Below are 16,637 nucleotides of genomic sequence, written 5' to 3'. Positions count from 1 at the left end.
ATCGGGAGGAGGGAACGTGATGGGGGTGAGCGGGAAGAGAGTCGATTTAGCACAGTTTACTATCAGGCCAGACATGCGGCCAAAGAGAGCAACGTCCTCCAGTATTGGGGCAAGGTTGATTTCCGGGGAGCGAATAAAGAGTAGAGCATCGTCAGCATATAGAGAAACTATATCGGTGGTGCCTGCTGTACGTAGACCTCTATGGGAATGAGATTGGCGAAGCATATCTGCGAATGGCTCCAGCGCTACCGCGAAGATTAACGGGGAGAAGGGACAGCCTTGTCTAGTGCCTCTAGCTATTTGGAAGAGGGAAGAACACCGGCCTTCGGTACGGACCCTTGCCACAGGGTTTGAGTATAGCAGCTTGACCCAGGAGAGAAATGTGGGGCCGAATTTACATTTATTAAGTACCCGCCAAAGGTACCTCCAGGAGACGGAATCAAAAGCTTTTTGCATATCAAGTGTGGCGGCCACAGCGTGAATGTCCGGTCGCACCCTGCTTATGATATTGAAGAGTCGTCTAAGATTCAGGGAGGTGGAACGTCCCGGAATAAACCCTGCCTGGTCTGGGTGAATGATATGTTGCATGAAGGGGGCCAGACGTAAAGCCAATAGTTTAGCATAAATCTTGACGTCGGAGTTGATTAATGAGAGTGGGCGGTAAGAGCCACATTGCGTGGGGGATTTACCCGGTTTTAACAGGACAGTTATGGTGGCTTCGCGGAGCGTGGGAGGGAGCTGGCCCGACTCCAACGATTCTTCCCAAAGAGCGACCAGGTGAGGGAGTAGTAGAGATTTAAAGCGCTTGTAGAATTCAATCGGCAAACCGTCCGATCCCGGGGATTTACCTGATGAAAGAGAGTCTAAGGCCTCAGAGAGTTCCGAGGAAGAGAATGGACTCTCAAGGGCATCGATGGTATCGGGGGAGAGAACCGATAGGGGAAGGCTGTCGAGGAAAACATCTATTTCTGCTATAGTGGCATCATCTGCGTTGGCATAAAGAGATTGATAGAAGGAGAGGAATTCGGAATTGATATCGCCGGGGGAGGTGGCAAGGGATCCATCAGGTCTCTCAATACCGGGAATGGGAGGAGCGCCGAACTCCCGGCGGAGAAGCCTAGCCAGAAGACGAGATGGGCGTTCACCCTCACCGTATCTCCTCGCCAGTCCAGGGTTGTCAAGGAACCTCTGCTCTCGGTCCGCAAGAGCTCGGAAGGTGTCCAGCTCCGTGCCGATCAGTGCAAGGGTATCAGGGGTGTGATTTAAGGCATATTGGGCTTCCAGCTCAGATAGTGTGGCCTCGCTCTCAGCAATCTCTCTACGGATAGTTCTGAGGATGCCATTTTCTTTAGAGAGGGCGATGCCTCTGATGTAGGCTTTAAAAGTTTCCCAGAGGGTGGCCTGTGATGAAACAGAGCCAGTATTGGTCTCAAAAAATTCCTCAATCGCCGACTCCAGCTCAGAACCAAAAACCGGGTCGAGTAGGGAAAGTGGTTTCATTCTCCAGTGTCTAGGCTGGGCGTGATCCGGGCCCCAGGCTAGGGTAATAGTTATTGGTGAATGATCGGAGAGAGTCCTGGGGAGAATCGACATGCCTAAGATATTTTTTATAAGTATATCAGAGACAAGCCATCTGTCAATCCGGGAAAAGGAATCATGTACCGAGGAGTAGAAGGAGAAGGTGCGAGAGTCAGGGTAGAGAAGTCTCCATGCGTCGAACAGGGCCAGGCGAGGGAGTGAAGACAGTGTATAATATGCAGCCCTTGTGAGGTGACGGGGACGGGAGCCAGATCTGTCGAGATCAACATCGAATATTGTGTTAAAATCGCCTCCCCAGAGAATAGGTACCAGAGGGAAGCCATCGAGGAGGGCCGTGAGATGTGTGAAAAATTCGGGATCATCAATGTTGGGACCGTAGATATTCAGTAAGACCACTTCCCTATTCTGTAGGATGCCGTGAAGTAAGACGTATCTGCCTAGGGGGTCTATTGTCGTGGCGATGGGGGTAAATCTAATACTCTTATGAATAAGGGTCATAACTCCGCGGCTCTGTGTGGAATAGGAAGTATAGTATCTCTGAGGTCCCCATGTTTTAGCAAACTTCTCACAGTGATCAGTTATCGCATGTGTCTCCTGAAGGAACAGTATCCCAGTTCCATGCCGTTGAGCCTGGAGCTGTAGCAATCTCATTTTCTTGAAGTTCCCCAGTCCGCGCACATTCCAACTCAGGAACGTAAGGGTTCGCTCACCCGACACATTTATGGTAGACATGGAAATAGACCGGTGAATGGAACGGCGCCCCCCACAAGCGGGATCCACCGCCGTCAGATCTGTAATGGCATAGCGATCCTGGTTTCCCGAACTCTACCTTCCCTGCAGTTACCAAGCCTTTTTTAACATTAACTCCCCTACCCCCCACCCCCTCCCACATCCCTCCCCCAAACAGAGGGATGAACAACCCATATGCAACCAACAGGGTCAACAACATTGGCATCAACGCCTGGGGGGCCTGTATGTCGGCCTGGCGGCGATGCTCCGAACCTTGAGGCAATTTGAGGATAATCTTAATACCCGGCAATACAAGCAGAGTGTGTACGGGGGTGAACCCGCGGGGGGAGAAAAGGGGGGGGGGAACGGTCATCAAGTATGACCAATGTAGCGAGATACTTAGAGTGATCCACCGTGAGCTTGAGTGGAATGGTGTATGTGTACAGGATGGATAACAGGAACTGGAGATTACCACGGTGTTTCAGGGTAATTAAACGGGCGAATGGTGTATTATGGTGGGCAGCTGTGACGTGCAGACGGTAGGAAGTCAGTGCCGTCCTCAGATCAACAGCCAATTCCCATAGTGTCACAACACAACACCAACAATTGCATCACTTAGAGAAAAAACAAGGTCATAAACATGCACAACTGTAACACCAGCAGGCTGAACTGTTCAACATCGGGCCAGCCCAGGGGTCCACGCAGTACCAGAGCAAAGGACGGCGGAGTGCCACTAGACCAATCGAGTTCTGGGTAGGGCTCAATGGTGGCGACCCCGCAGACAGGGTAAGTCGTGGTAGACCAAAAGTACAGCGAGTGGACAATGGAGAAGGGCCTAGGTAATGGGAGAAAACATTATAAGTACAGTTCAGCCGGGAAAGTGTTCATCTATGAACTTGGAGGCCTCCTCTGGAAGTGTGAAGAAGTATACTCGATTCGCGTGCTCAATCCGAAGTTTGGCGGGGTATAGCATAGCGTATTTAACCTGAAGCTCACGCAATCGTCTCTTCACCGCCAAGAAGGATTGTCGCTCTCGCTGAACCGCAATCGAGAAGTCCGGGTATAGGTGGATTCTGGCCGCGCCCAACAGCAGGTCTCCCTTGACTCTCGCCGCCCTGAGTAGGGCATCCCGGTCGCGGTAATTAAGGATCCTGGCTATAATCGGGCGAGGAGGAGCGCCAGGCCTAGGTTTCGCAGTCAGTGCGCGGTGTGCTCTCTCGATTGCAAACTGTGGGGAGAGCTTTGGGGAGTCGAGGAGTCGAAGTAGCAAGCTCTCAACGTAGTCCTCCATGGGTTCCTGTATGCCATCCTCGGGTACCCCGATTATGCGGAGGTTGTTGCGTCTTGAGCGAGACTCAAGATCCTCATTTTTCTTCTCCACCTCTGTTACGCGTGCGGATAATGTGGAGACCTCTGCCCGAAGGGAGCCCAGGCCGTCCTCAGCGGTGCTAACACGTGACTCGATCTCAGTTACACGACCATCAGTCCTCTCCATGTGTGCCTTAATGGAGGATATCGTACCGTTCATATCGTCAAGTTTGCTGTGGATCGCGGTGAACCCCTCACGGATGTACTCCATCATTTTTTGAGATTCGGATGGTTCCAGCTCCTGTGCAGTAGGTAGTTCCTGTGTAGGTGTCTCCGCAGCGGATCCTCCCGAAGGCTTCGCAAACATATTGATAGAGGATTGCTTCTTTCCCATCCTCGTTGACATGCTGTCAGTGAAAGGTAAGCCAAGACTTGTGGACCGGAGGGTAGGAGGACTAGAGGGACGCCGAGAGAGAGCACCAGGTATGCGTGTGACTGCAGCCGGCTGGCGGCAAGAGGTGTAGCGTTTCGAAATAGAAGGAGGAGACCAAGCTATGTTGGGTCAGCGGATATATGTGATAATAGTGAACCACGAGAGCTCCACCGGGAACCCGAGGAAGCAAGGTCCACGGAGGCAACAACCAACAGGAGAGCAAGAAGAACCTCAGGAGCTATTGCGGCAAGATGGAGTAGGAGGTGATTGGCACTTTAATGAGCAATAAAGCAATGGGCTCGAGGGACAGAGCATTCCCGGAGTTGAAACATGATCAGTGTTGGGTAGGCGGGGGAGAAGCCGCCGCCCCTCGCCGCTCCTATGGATCCAGGGAGCGGCACGGCTGATGATGGAGCAGTTAGGTAGCTAGGGTTCCAATAGAAGGCTGGGTGTGATGTGATCCGGTGGCGTCAATATGCAGCAGTTCCGTAGGGGTCAGGGCACACCCCGTTTCGGCGAAGTGTGAAATGAGTGGGGGGGGTCAATGTCTCGCGTGGCCCCCACGAGCACAAAAAGCGCTTGAAGATGAGCCTCGCCGGGGGATGGGCTCCGGTGGAACCTGCCCCCCCCCACTGGGTATCAGGATGCAGGTGGGGTGTTTAATTGTCCCAATGTTCAATGACGTGTGAGCGACTCCGACGAGCCGCGGACCGAGGCCGCAAGTCAATGCGGGGAACGGCGCAGAGGATCGGGGCCCCACTCACCGCCTGGATCCACGGACCGGGTCGAAACAGCACGCCGCCTCGGATGGGGCAGCGGAGCGGGCGCTCTCGGATCCAGCCAACAGCTCACCCCAAGTTGGCTATGAGCGGTCGCGCAGGGAGGGAGGGGTGCCCCTCCCCCAACGGAAGGCCGCAAGCCGCGGATCACGACCGCGGTTCACTGGAGCCCTGAAGGGGATCGGAGGAGCGCGCGCTCCCGGTCTTCACAGAGGGGCCAGCAGCTCCGCAGCGAAGGGGGCTAGGAGGGCGGAAAAAGGCCAGCAAGATCACGGTCACATCAGCTTCCCCCTCAGACAGTTGTGAGCTGAAGCGCCGAGGCAAACGGGTGATTTTGGTTCAGGAAGCGCCTCTCGGCTCGGAGCTGTTCAGCAGGCAGCCATCTTCGTCAAGCGCAACAGCGCCCCCCGCCTAACCAGTTTCTGACAAAATGCATCAATGATTTTTGAGGAAAAATGTGTTTTCACATTTTCTAACCGCACATATGTAATGTAAGCATTATTTAATCGTTTTGTACAGCAGTGACTCAATGAATCGAATGATAAAGTTTTCATAAATGATTAAGTATTTTAATAGTTTAACGTGTGAAGTTTTTTTCATGAATGGATGTGAATAAAAAATTTGATTTGACCCACACTGAGATATATGATGCCGCGATTATACCAAGAGTGAATTGATAGGAGGGTGACCAGACGTCTAGGGTTTTCCAGGGACAGTCCCGGGGACCCGGAAGTTTTTTCATTTTATAAACCCTGTCCCGGGTTTGCAAGGGTGGGTGGCTATGGTCCTGGTTTTTGTCAGACCCGATTTCAAAATCCCGAAATTGGGCCCGGTGCAACTCTTCCTGCGTGAACGGGGGCGTGAAATGGGGGCATGAATGCTTTTCACACACCCCGCATTTCCTCCCCCTTTCCCTCCCTGGCCACTCTCCTTCAATGAGAGGAGCGTGCATGTGAGCACATCCCCTCACAGCCGCCCCCCCCCCGCAACAGGCCAGCAACATAGAAGTAGGACTACAGTGGTATTTGTGTTAGTCATACTTCGATGTCTATAGCCTGTCCTGTTTTCTTTGTTTTAATCTGGTCACCCTAATTCATAGCCCCTTTAACTCGAAAGTATTGTGTGCTACATTTGGGTGCCTGGGACCAGGCCCTTTCTTACTATGCTAGGTAAATGATAATTAGTGCTAAAAACTACTAGCAAACCGAAGACCTGCCGTTTACCAATTACTCTTTTCAGGGGAGTCATCATCTGAATGTCCCGGGAAGGGTTGTCCATATTTTAGGATAGTGACATCACCAGAAGTGAAAATCTGTAACAAGTTCAGTCCAGGACCCTATGCAAGCATATTCACATCAGTATATTTACTATTTACAAGCTTACCCTCATCCTCCTGTGCTTCCCTTGCCTGTACGGTACTCCCCAACATTGTTTAGACAACCCATCAGGTCCTGTCTAGCCTTCTGCCTCCCTTTTATCCCTGGTTTGCCTCTCTTTGTGCCCTTGTTAACTGGGAAAGAGCACCCGCTACCACCCTCGTCCCTGAACCCATCCCTAGCCTATGTTCTTCACTTCCTCTTCTTTCTTTGCTGTTTTTTCCTAATCCGAGTCACTCCCATGGGACATCCTTTCCCACCTCTCACTCTGGGGACAACATTAGGCACACCCCACAACACTGTTCATCCCCTTGCACCCTATGAGTCCAAAGTATTTTTCACCTAGCTTTTCCCTCACATTGTGTGATGTCTCAATCCCAGGAAAGGTTGCTCTCACCACTGGATGCAAAACCATTACACTGCTTGTGACATGTCCAAAGGCTGGTCTGATCTCTATCCTCACCCTTGCGAAATTCTCCCTGCGAAATGAGGGCGTTACTCACTGGCGTGATGGCATTCTGCTCCTGCAGCGGCTGTTGCCGCCTGGTCCAGTGCTCCCATCTGCAGTCTGAAACCTCTGTCCTCTTTCCAGTTGCTGACCGGACAACTTTGGATGGCTGTTTCCGGAAATGCGTAGGAGGTAGCGGGGCCAGCAGCTGCTGCCTTCACCACCAGTTGTAAATGCAGGGGTTGCAGGCAACAGCTTCAGTTACCAATTAACCAGGCCTGTAATCTGCCCCCTATTGGCCACCATGACCAACAGAAGGGCTGGGGGAGGGCGTATTCATTTAAATGAACATGCTGGGCTAGAAGGGGAAGGCCAACCAGACAACTAGGTGCCACCTGCCCTCTCACCCCTCCCTTGCAGACACATAGGCCCAGAATGGAGGCCACAAGTGAGTTGTTCCCAAAGGGTGAACCCACAGCCCCTGACTCTTTCTTGGCTAGGTGTTCCTTCTGTTGAATGCTAAATGAGTTGTCCAGTGGCCCATAGAACGTTATCTGACTCGTACTATGTGTCTGTTGCATGTGTCATACCCACCCCACATACAATTTCTCTTAAAATGATGGACCCCGCAGAATAAAAGAGAACCTAAGGCCTCCGTATTGTGATGGCACACATGCATACGGTTCAATAAAAAACAATTCAAGCCTGGTTCAATTTGCATTCTTTCAATCTAGACTAACTGTACAAAAAACATAAAACATGTCCTAGGATGTGTTAACACAGTTGTCAAATAGAAGTTAATGTAGGCTCAAGTCAATGCATGTTTTTGGGTAATATTCTCTGTCTGGTGTCTCCAGCAGATAGAGAACATACAATAAGTGACTACATCCATTGTACAGTGATGGTGAAGTTGGCAGGTTCGATATAGGTCGAATTCAGTGAGTAGCTATGGATGGAGGGCCTATGTTGAACATAATTTCATGTAAACGTCGCATAATTCACACTCCTTTGAACTGTACATATCACGTGCTGCAGACGTCTCCAGCGACTAGAAAAGGACCATTTACTCTCGTGTGGTTGTGATGCTGAAAATCTAGATGCCAAATACATTTAACTTTAAGCTTGGTGACTTCATGATGTAGATTGATATTCAATGGAATCTTATGATTGATATTGACAAATATATTGATCAAATGAATTTTCAGTCTTTGAAAATCAAGTTTGTATGTTCCAACTCATCTGCTATTGAAAGCTTTATTGTAGTCAATTATCTTGAGTTATTGCTGAATTTTATTCAAGAAAATATAATTATCCTTTTGCTTGGTTGCTTGAAATTATTCTGAATTGATTTCGTGCAGATTTACGTTGTTAAACAAAATCTAATATTTATGAGCTTGCCAACAACACTTATTTCACACTATGTGCTTTTATACAGTATTGCGTGATTATGGAGGTGTTCTATTTTTATTTTTGATACAGAAATTATGGCTGTAAAAAAAGGAAAAAATATCAACTGCTGATTAGCACATTACAATTATTACACCTACCTTAAGAAATGTACCATTGTGTAATAGTTAATAGATTGTTTACCTTTTTTCTATATCTTGGGTTGCAATTAAGGTAAATTGACCTCTAGAAAATTATGCATATTCTGTATGTGTTCCCTTTATTTTCTCATATTATACAAATGAATAAAACTATAGTGAATGAATAATATTGGATGTGTACCAGGTATATATAGATTATGATGTAAGGTGTGAATATGGCACAAAATAAGTCTTACCCTATTTCTATTTCCTCTGGTACGAACTCCCATTTCATTCAAATGCTGATCTGTTGCTTCAAATGCAATCTACCTTGTGTTGTTACAATAATGGTCAACATCAAGAAAGGACTAACATTATAATGACGTGATAAATGGGTGAAAGGTTTACTTGGTGTATTCTATTTGTAATCGACTGCTGATTGTGCTATTCGTATCCGCATACTCTCCTCTTTGGTCTATTTTAATATTTATATTTATTTATTTTATATTTATTATTGTTGATAAAATCTTCAACCAAAATGGATGGTTATATCATTACATTTTGTAATCAAGAATACATGATGAACTGACTTATTCATGCAGAGGCCTTTTTAGCGTACGTTTATCCTAGGCTATGTTTTGAGTAATATGGTAAATAACATTCTCATGATAACTAATTTAGTCCCAGTGTCCTGATGAGAAATTATACCCTCTGCCATATTCTGAAGTAATCAAATTTGTTGTGCTACAAATTATGTATACATTTCAACCACATCACAAATGTCTAATTGATCTATATAACAACCACATTACCATATTGTACATAATACATGATGATGGCCAATTTAGATTTGGGAGATAACGTATGGGATGTGTAAAGCATGAGCCTAGCTGAGAAGCAATGGAGTGCTGTACTTGGGGGATGCATCCATCGGGTTATAGGTAGGGTGCAGGGATAACAGAGATAGCTCCAATGGTGGAGATTTACTGAAGGGCGGGGTACCCCTACAGAACAGAGACAGGGGTCATAAAAGTTATTCAAATCTGTAGTTAGAAATGTCACATGATGACCATAGTTTAAAGCATAGTCAACCATATACTAATATTTAAAGTACAAAAGTAAATGTAATAATTATATATTAGAAGGTGCTGATAAGATGTACGAACGGAAAATTCTGCACAATCAAAATAGCAGGGTTTAGACAAAGTGGCAAGAAACAATGGAGACACCGAAGAAAAATCCTAAATCAATACAAGGTACAAGATAATTCAGTGATAGAGGAATAAACAATTGCATGTTTGCAAAGAGCATAGAATAAAGCATGGTGTATTTGAGGTAGTGTTACAGTAGTTCACCAAAGAATTATACATTTATCTGGTATTTAGAATGCGCCTCTACACAATGTGTCCCAAGGTGCAACAAGACAAGAGGACAAAAACAAACAATCCTGCTAGGGGTTGTGACATTCGGAATGTGCAAGTGCAGTAAGATAAGTGCAGGGAAGAGGGGGAGTAGTGCTGGTCAAGGCAGAAGGGCCCGTGAGAAAAACCGAGGACCAGGGGAGGCCAGGTGGACAGTTCTAGGGGAAAGTGAGAGTGCAGGGGAAGGAAGGTCCACAAGCTAAGCGCGAGGTAAGGGGCTGGAAGTGCAACAGGGTGCACGCCCATCCAGTGAAGGGCGGCGGAGGGACAAGGAAGGGAAGTGCAGGTTGAGCGGTGGAGGGTCCAGGGAGACCAAGTGAAGGGGTAGACTGGAATGGGAGGGACCTGGTGCCCTGAAGACTTTCAAGGAACCAGGCAGCCATTCAAGAGCATACAGGGACATTAGCGGGGGAGAGGAAGAGGAACGGAATAAGATAAAAGGAAGGTCTTGATAAGCTTTCGGAATCTAAGGAGCTCAGTCTCAAGTATGAAAGGTGCAGGGAGACCATTCCAGAGGGAAGCACTTGCGAAGGAGAGATATCTCCCCTCCACTCTCTGCTTGGAAAAGCATCTAATCTGCAGAGTGTGAGCTAGGCGACCAAAGGGTTCTAGCAGGGACATATTTAGGGAGAGAGAGATGGGTGTAGAGGGATCCCAGGCCCCAGAAAGCCTTGTGGATGATGCAGAGTGTCTTGAACTTGATCCTCGCAGCAACTGGGAGCCAGTGGAGAGATTTTAGGGCTGGGGAGATGCTGTCCCTGGGCTTGAGGCCAAGGATAAGTCTTGCAGTCCAATTCTGGATTAGTTGAAGGGGCGAAGGGAAGAGTTAGGCAGATTATGGAAGAGGCTGTTACAGTAGCCCAGCATGGAGAGGACCAGAGCTCTGGAGACACTGAGTTTCTATGTGAATATGAGGAAAAGGAGAATGCATCTGAGGAGGTGCAGCTGAAAGTGGGCCTTCTTGGCAAAGTCCACGATGTGAGGAGAGAAGGAGAGAGAACAGTTGAACATTATACCAAGGTTGTTTGCCTCACAGGAAGATGAGGGAAGGGGGCCCATAGATGGCAGGGAGTGAAAGTGGGAGCAGGGGTCCGGGTGAGAAGGATCTCTGTCTTACTGGCATTAAGGCAGAGATTGTCAGCAGAGAACCATGCCTGAATAGCAGACAGGCAGTCAGAAGTTAGAGCTGTAGAGGCGGAGGCAGAGGAGGGAAGCTTGAAGGAGAGCTGCCTGTCATTTGCCTAACACTGGAAGTTAGGAGAGAAGGTGGAGATCAAGTGGGCTAGAGGAGCCAGGTAGATGTTGAACAGCTAAGGCAAGAGGATAGAGCCCTGGGATACCCCGCAGGTGGAGAGTGAGATGGTGGAGACAAAAGGAGCCAGTTGAACCTGGGAAGGTCGATTCGAGAGGAAGGAGGTCAACCGGTCTAGAGACAGATCTGTGATGTCAAGGGTTTCACAGAGATGATTTATCAGGGTGGCACAATTGACCGTATCGAAGACAGAGGAAAGTTAAAGAAGGATGAGAATGGAAGGAGAGCTGGAATCGATATTAGAGACCAGGTCTTCAAGGGTGTTCATGAGAGCAGTTTTCGTGCTTCTGGCAGATCTGAAGCCAGACTGGTGGTCATGGAGGCAACCAACAGATTCAGTGTCGTGGATAAGCTGTGAGATGGCCAGCTTCTCCGATAATTTGCCCAGGAAGGGGTTAATGGAGATAGGGCAGTTGTTTGCTGGACAGGAAGGGTCGGCAGAAGGCTTTTTGAGGAGATGGCGCACAATAGAGTGCTTTAAGAGTGAGAGGAAGGATCCACTTGCAAAGGAGTGATTGAAGAAATCGGCCAAGGCTGGAGCAAGGGAGACAATCTTGTCCTTCATAGTTCTGGATGAGCAGGGGAACACCTTTTTGGGTGAGACCTTCATAGAGCGGACTTGTCTAGAAACCTCATCAGGTGTTATGGGAGAAAAGGAGTAGAGTTGGAAGGTAGGGTAGAGGGGGGCCAAGGGAGGCCTGAGAGCAGGTGCTGGAGAAGGGTGCAGAGTGGAGGAGGGTGAGGACAAAATATCATGAGTTTTAGAACCAAAGTAAGGCCAGAGAAGTGCAGAGTGCCAGGGAAGGAAGAGGAGAAGTGGAGACTGCAGGAGGGTTGGTGAGTTTCTTGCAGATTTTGAAAAGTTCAGCCATGTTGTTAGTGGCCGCAGAGATGCAGCTTGGATATAGGCCCCTTCTTTGAGCAGATGGAGAGTCTGTATTGCCTTTGGAGCATTGTCAGGGGATGTGCTTGAGGCCTGCCACTTCCGCTCAGCCACTCTGCACTTGCGTTTTAGAGCAGCCACGTCAGAGTCATACCAAGAACTTCACTTAGAGGCAGGTTACATGCAGATCCTCATGACATGGGCAGGGATGTCCAGAGTGCTGGAGATGGAGAGTTGAAGGTTAATAAGGTCTGTGTCAGAGTGAGAGTCAGTGGTAGGAATCGGAGTGGGAGTGAAGGTGGTGGCAAAAGGACAGCTGACAGTCACTTCATATGGCGAATGACAGAGTAGCAGACTCACAGTGTGCGCGGGGGCTTATCTAGAGGACCCAGGAGTTCCAGGTGAGAGGGTGTGAGACGGGATTTCTGAAGAGATGAGAGCATCCAAGCAGTGTCCAGCTGAGTGGGTTGGACTGGAGGGTATAATGGAGAGGGAAAGAGAGTCGAAGAGGTTGTGGAAGAGCCCAGAGGCCGCATCAGGGGAGTCAAGGTGAATATTGAAGTGTCTGAGGAGGAGAAGCTAGGGGAGGCAAGGAGAAAAGAGATGAGGTCAGCCCATTCAGAGTGGGAGACCTGGCCAGGGGGGCTGTGTATGGTGGCCAGAGTCAGAGAGAGGCCAGGAGAGACACCAAACCTGCAGACAAGGCATTCAAAAGAGGAGTAGGCCTGAGTGGGAATTATAGTAGCAGGGACCCAATCAGGAAAGATCAAAGCAGCTCCATCCATGACCAGTTAGGCCTGGGATTAGAGAGGATCTTGTTGCTCACAGGGAGGAGGGTGTAAAAACTTGTAACACAGCTGGCAGTGAGCCACGTCTTGATTAGAGCAAGGACGACAAGGTTGAGGTCTTCGAGGAGGTGGCAGATGTGAGAGGAGTGTTTGACATCAGAGCGAGAATTGAGGGTAGCCAAGGGGAGCAGATTGCCACTTTGAACGATTTCTGAGGAGGGGTACAGGAATGTGGTACATCTGTCGGAGGTAGCAGGGGGGCCAAAGAGGTAGCAGAAGGTGGACAGGCAGGAGAGGGGAGGAAGTTGATGAGAGACAGCAGATGCCTTTCAAGAAGGAGGAGGTTGGACTAGAGCCCTGGACCATGACAGTGCCATTTAGGTAGACATTAATGATGACCCTGGAGGATAGGAAGGATGCCAAGAGTACCTCTCAAAGGGTGCCACCATTAATGGGAGAAAGGGGAGAGCAGAGACCATAAGTTGAATGCATAGGTCTGGCGTAGGAATGACAAACAGATCTCGGTGAGAGTCTGCCTGGAAGAAGCATTGACATAGGTATCAGCGATGGATAGGCCTGGACTGGAGACCAGGACATCCTTCTTGAACGTTTTCCTTCCAGACTTTGTCAGGGGGATTGGATAGGTGATAGAATAGCAATTAGAGAAGATAGGGGAGATTGAGAGCACTATTGAAGGAGAGTCCAGAGAGGAGGAAAGGGGGTAGCGAGAGAGGGAGGAACTGAAAAGCACGACACAACTACAAGAAACAGCAATGACACAACTAGACAAGTGTCCTCGAGGGGAAAAGGCCTAGGTTACATCATAGAGCCGAAGCACGACACCTATAAGTGTGTTATCAGGAAAGATGTGAGACCATAGATAGAGGGAAAGAGGGAAAAGCCTAATTTGTAAACACAGCAGCAAATGCAAGAATACAATGATTCAGCTTTCTTCGAAAAGAGGGAAAAGCCACATTTTTAAACACAGGAGCAAATGCAAGAACACACAGATCCAACTTCCCTAGAAAAAGAGGGAAAAGCCTAATTTTTAAACACAGCAGCAATGCAAGAACTCACAGATTCGACTTTCTTAGAAAAGGGGGAAAAGCCTAATTTTTAAACACCGCAGAAAATGCAAGAACACACAGGGCCTCATTACGAGTTGGGAGCAAAGGGATACCAGGCACCGTTAAGGACATCGTTGCCGGTAATCCCTTTGCGCCCTACTATGAGTTCCCTTAGCGGGTCCCTTCCTTAACACCTGGTCTTATCAGGCGTTAAGTACGGGACCCGCTAAGGGAAATCAGAGCCAATAACGGTACCACAATTTGCGGTACTGTTATTAGCGCCGGCACAAATGGGAATGGGCAAAGGTCGGAATAGACCGGTAAGTCCCCATTGAACCAGGGCGGACTCGGTACCGGTATGGGAGGTAGTCATGGCGCTAACAGCACCATGATTACCTCCATACTCGGAATGAGGCCCACAGATTTGACTTGCCTAGAAAAAAAGGGAAAAGCCTAATTTTTAAACTCAACAGCAAATGTAAGAACACAATGATTTGACTTTTCTACAAAAGAAGTGAAAAAGATTAATTAAGGCTAATTAAGATAATTCATCAATGCCATATAAGGATAGCATATCATTGCCAAGTGTAGCATACTGCAGTATTAGACGATAGAAGTAAAAAGAGCGGCAATCCAATTAAAAAGGGAGCAGTAATGGTTGTTCCACCTGCTGGCGCATTTCTTACATTATCTCTCACTGCTTGTTGACGGCTGCGCTGTATGCTTCCATGGCGAACACCGGTGAACATCCTCTGGAGCTGCAACAGTGGCAGCTGCCCTTTGCTTGGGGGCCCTTAGGCACAGGGGCTGCCACTGGCAGTGGGCTGTCCTGGAAGTCTGTCCTAAGAGTGCAGCAAGGCCCAACCAGGGGAGGGAGGTGGGCAGAGAGCCAGGCGGACGAGAGAGAACAGGGAGCGGTTCCAGTGGAAAGGGAGAGGACACTTTGGGTGCAGAAAGCGCAAGATATTAAAACAACTTTCCCAACACAAACTTCAGACGGCAAACAGGAGCCCATGCAACGCACAACTACTCACCCCCACAATGTCTGCTGCAGCAAGGTGCTCGCCGAGGTAGCACAATCCATATAACAGTATGCAAGCTGAATAGGACCAGGCAGGCTCAATCACAGGGAGGGCGTGGAATGGAGAAAGGCGGAGGGGAGAGACCAGGAAGCGGGTCTGGTGCAAAAGGAAAGGACGCTTCGGGCGCAGAAAGCACAAGATATTAAAACAACTTTCCAAGCACAAACTTCAGGTGGCAAACGGTAGCCCAGGTAATGCACAACTACTCACCCCCACAATGTCTGCTGCAGCAAATATAAAAAGAGGTTTTTTTTTCTTTTCATTTATATAAGGACAACACAATGGGTAGGTTGAGCAGGCAAGAGGGGAAGCTCCAGAAGGGTAGACGTAGGGTTGAGTAGAACAATCAGCGATCAGTGAGATATTTTTTAGAGAGCAGGTTCTTCCGGTCCCTCATGAAATGTAGGATGGTGGGTGTTAGTCTTATCTGTGTTGGTAACTTGTTCCAGAGATAGTGTGCATAACAGAATCATTTATGTTTCCTAGATTTTTCCTCTGCAGTTCTTTGCTTCCAGTCTGACAATTTTATGGCTTCTGGTACTGCATTGCTCTTTAAAGATGGTGAATTTGTCTGCCAGGCAGAGTTATTTTTTGGCTGTGACTAATTTGTAGGTGATGCAGGCTGTCTTAAACACAATGCATGCTTGACGACATATCCAATGCAGTACCTTGAGAATGGGGTAATGTGCTTGAATTTCCTTAGTTCTATGTTGAGGTATGCTGCAATGTGCTGTATGGCTTTCAGCGGGGCCAACCCAGCGTCTTGATATGATATGATATGTTATGATATGATGTGGCATTTATAACGCGCCTATACACAAGTGTTTCAAGGCGTGACGCGGCAAGGGAGGGGGAACAAAGGGAAGATAGAGATAACGATCCTACAAGGCCTGGTGTCATTCAGATCACGCAAGTGAAGGGGAAGGGGAAAAGTGTGGCGTGGGGGGGTGGGGACAGTGCATTACATGGGGTAAGTAGAATGAATAAAAACAATAAGAGAAGTACGGCCAGCTGGTGACAAGTGCAAAGGGTAAGTGCAGACATCAGGTGTCAAGTGCTTCAGAGAACTGTAGGGATACAGAAAACAGTCCCCAAGGTTGGGGGTTGCCAGGGAGGCAGTGTAGGTGTGCAACTGGCATGTCGGGAGAGGGGACCTGGGCCCAAGATCAGAGGGTGGCCAGGTAACCAGTGCAGTTTCAACCAGGAGTTCAGCAGGGGAGAGGAGGAGAGAAGGCAGAAGCAAAGACGAAGGTTTTGAGGTGCTTCCGGAAACGGAGATGGTTCTCCTCAAGTTTCAGGGAGGCAGGGAGGCTGTTCCAAAGGGAGGCCCCAGCTGAAGAAAGAGATCTACCACCAACTCGTTGCTTGGAGAAGTGACTGATCCTGAGGGAGTTAGAGGCGGCTGAGCAAAGAGCTCAAGAAGGAAGATATTTAGGAAGAGCGAGTTGAAGGTATTGAGGCCCTAGGCCCCAGAAGGCCTTGTGGACAATGCAGAGGGTTTTGAACTTAATCCTTCCAGCCAATGGGAGCCAGTGCAGAGATTTCAGTGCTGGAGAGATACGATCCCTGGGCTTGCGGCCAAGGACAAGTCTTGCAGTCCTGTTCTGGATGAGTTGCAGAGGGCGGAGAGTAGAAGCAGGCAGATTTAGAAAGAGGCTGTTGCAATAGTCCAGCCTAGAGAGAACCAGAGCTCTGAAGACAGTGAGCCCCTGGGGGAAGAAGAGGAAAGGAAGGATATATCTGAGGAGGTGCAGCTGGTAGTGTGACTTCTTAGAGACATCAGAGATGTGAGGAGAGAAGGAGAGTGTGGAGTCAAAGATGAACATGAGGTTTTTCACCTCGCATATGGGAGCTCGAAGAGGGCCAAGAGAGGCCGGTCAGAGAGTGACAGGAAAGGAGGGAGCGGGTGTGCCAATGAGGAGAATATCAGTCTTACTGGCATTAAG

General features: G+C 48.7%; 1 protein-coding gene across 4 annotated transcripts in view; it reads left to right on the top strand.

The window, feature by feature from the left end:
* The window catches only part of RGS7 (regulator of G protein signaling 7), a 2,057,596-nt gene that overhangs the window by 1,916,702 nt on the left and 124,257 nt on the right, over nt 1-16,637 (top strand). The gene's annotated exons all lie outside the window — the stretch shown is intronic.

Source organism: Ambystoma mexicanum, chromosome 4q (genome assembly GCF_040938575.1).
Source record: "Ambystoma mexicanum isolate Mex_15411 chromosome 4q, UKY_AmexF1_1, whole genome shotgun sequence".
Lineage (NCBI taxonomy): Eukaryota > Metazoa > Chordata > Amphibia > Caudata > Ambystomatidae > Ambystoma > Ambystoma mexicanum.
The sequence above is the reverse complement of the archived record's forward strand: the minus strand, read 5'-3'. Positions and strand labels throughout refer to the sequence as shown.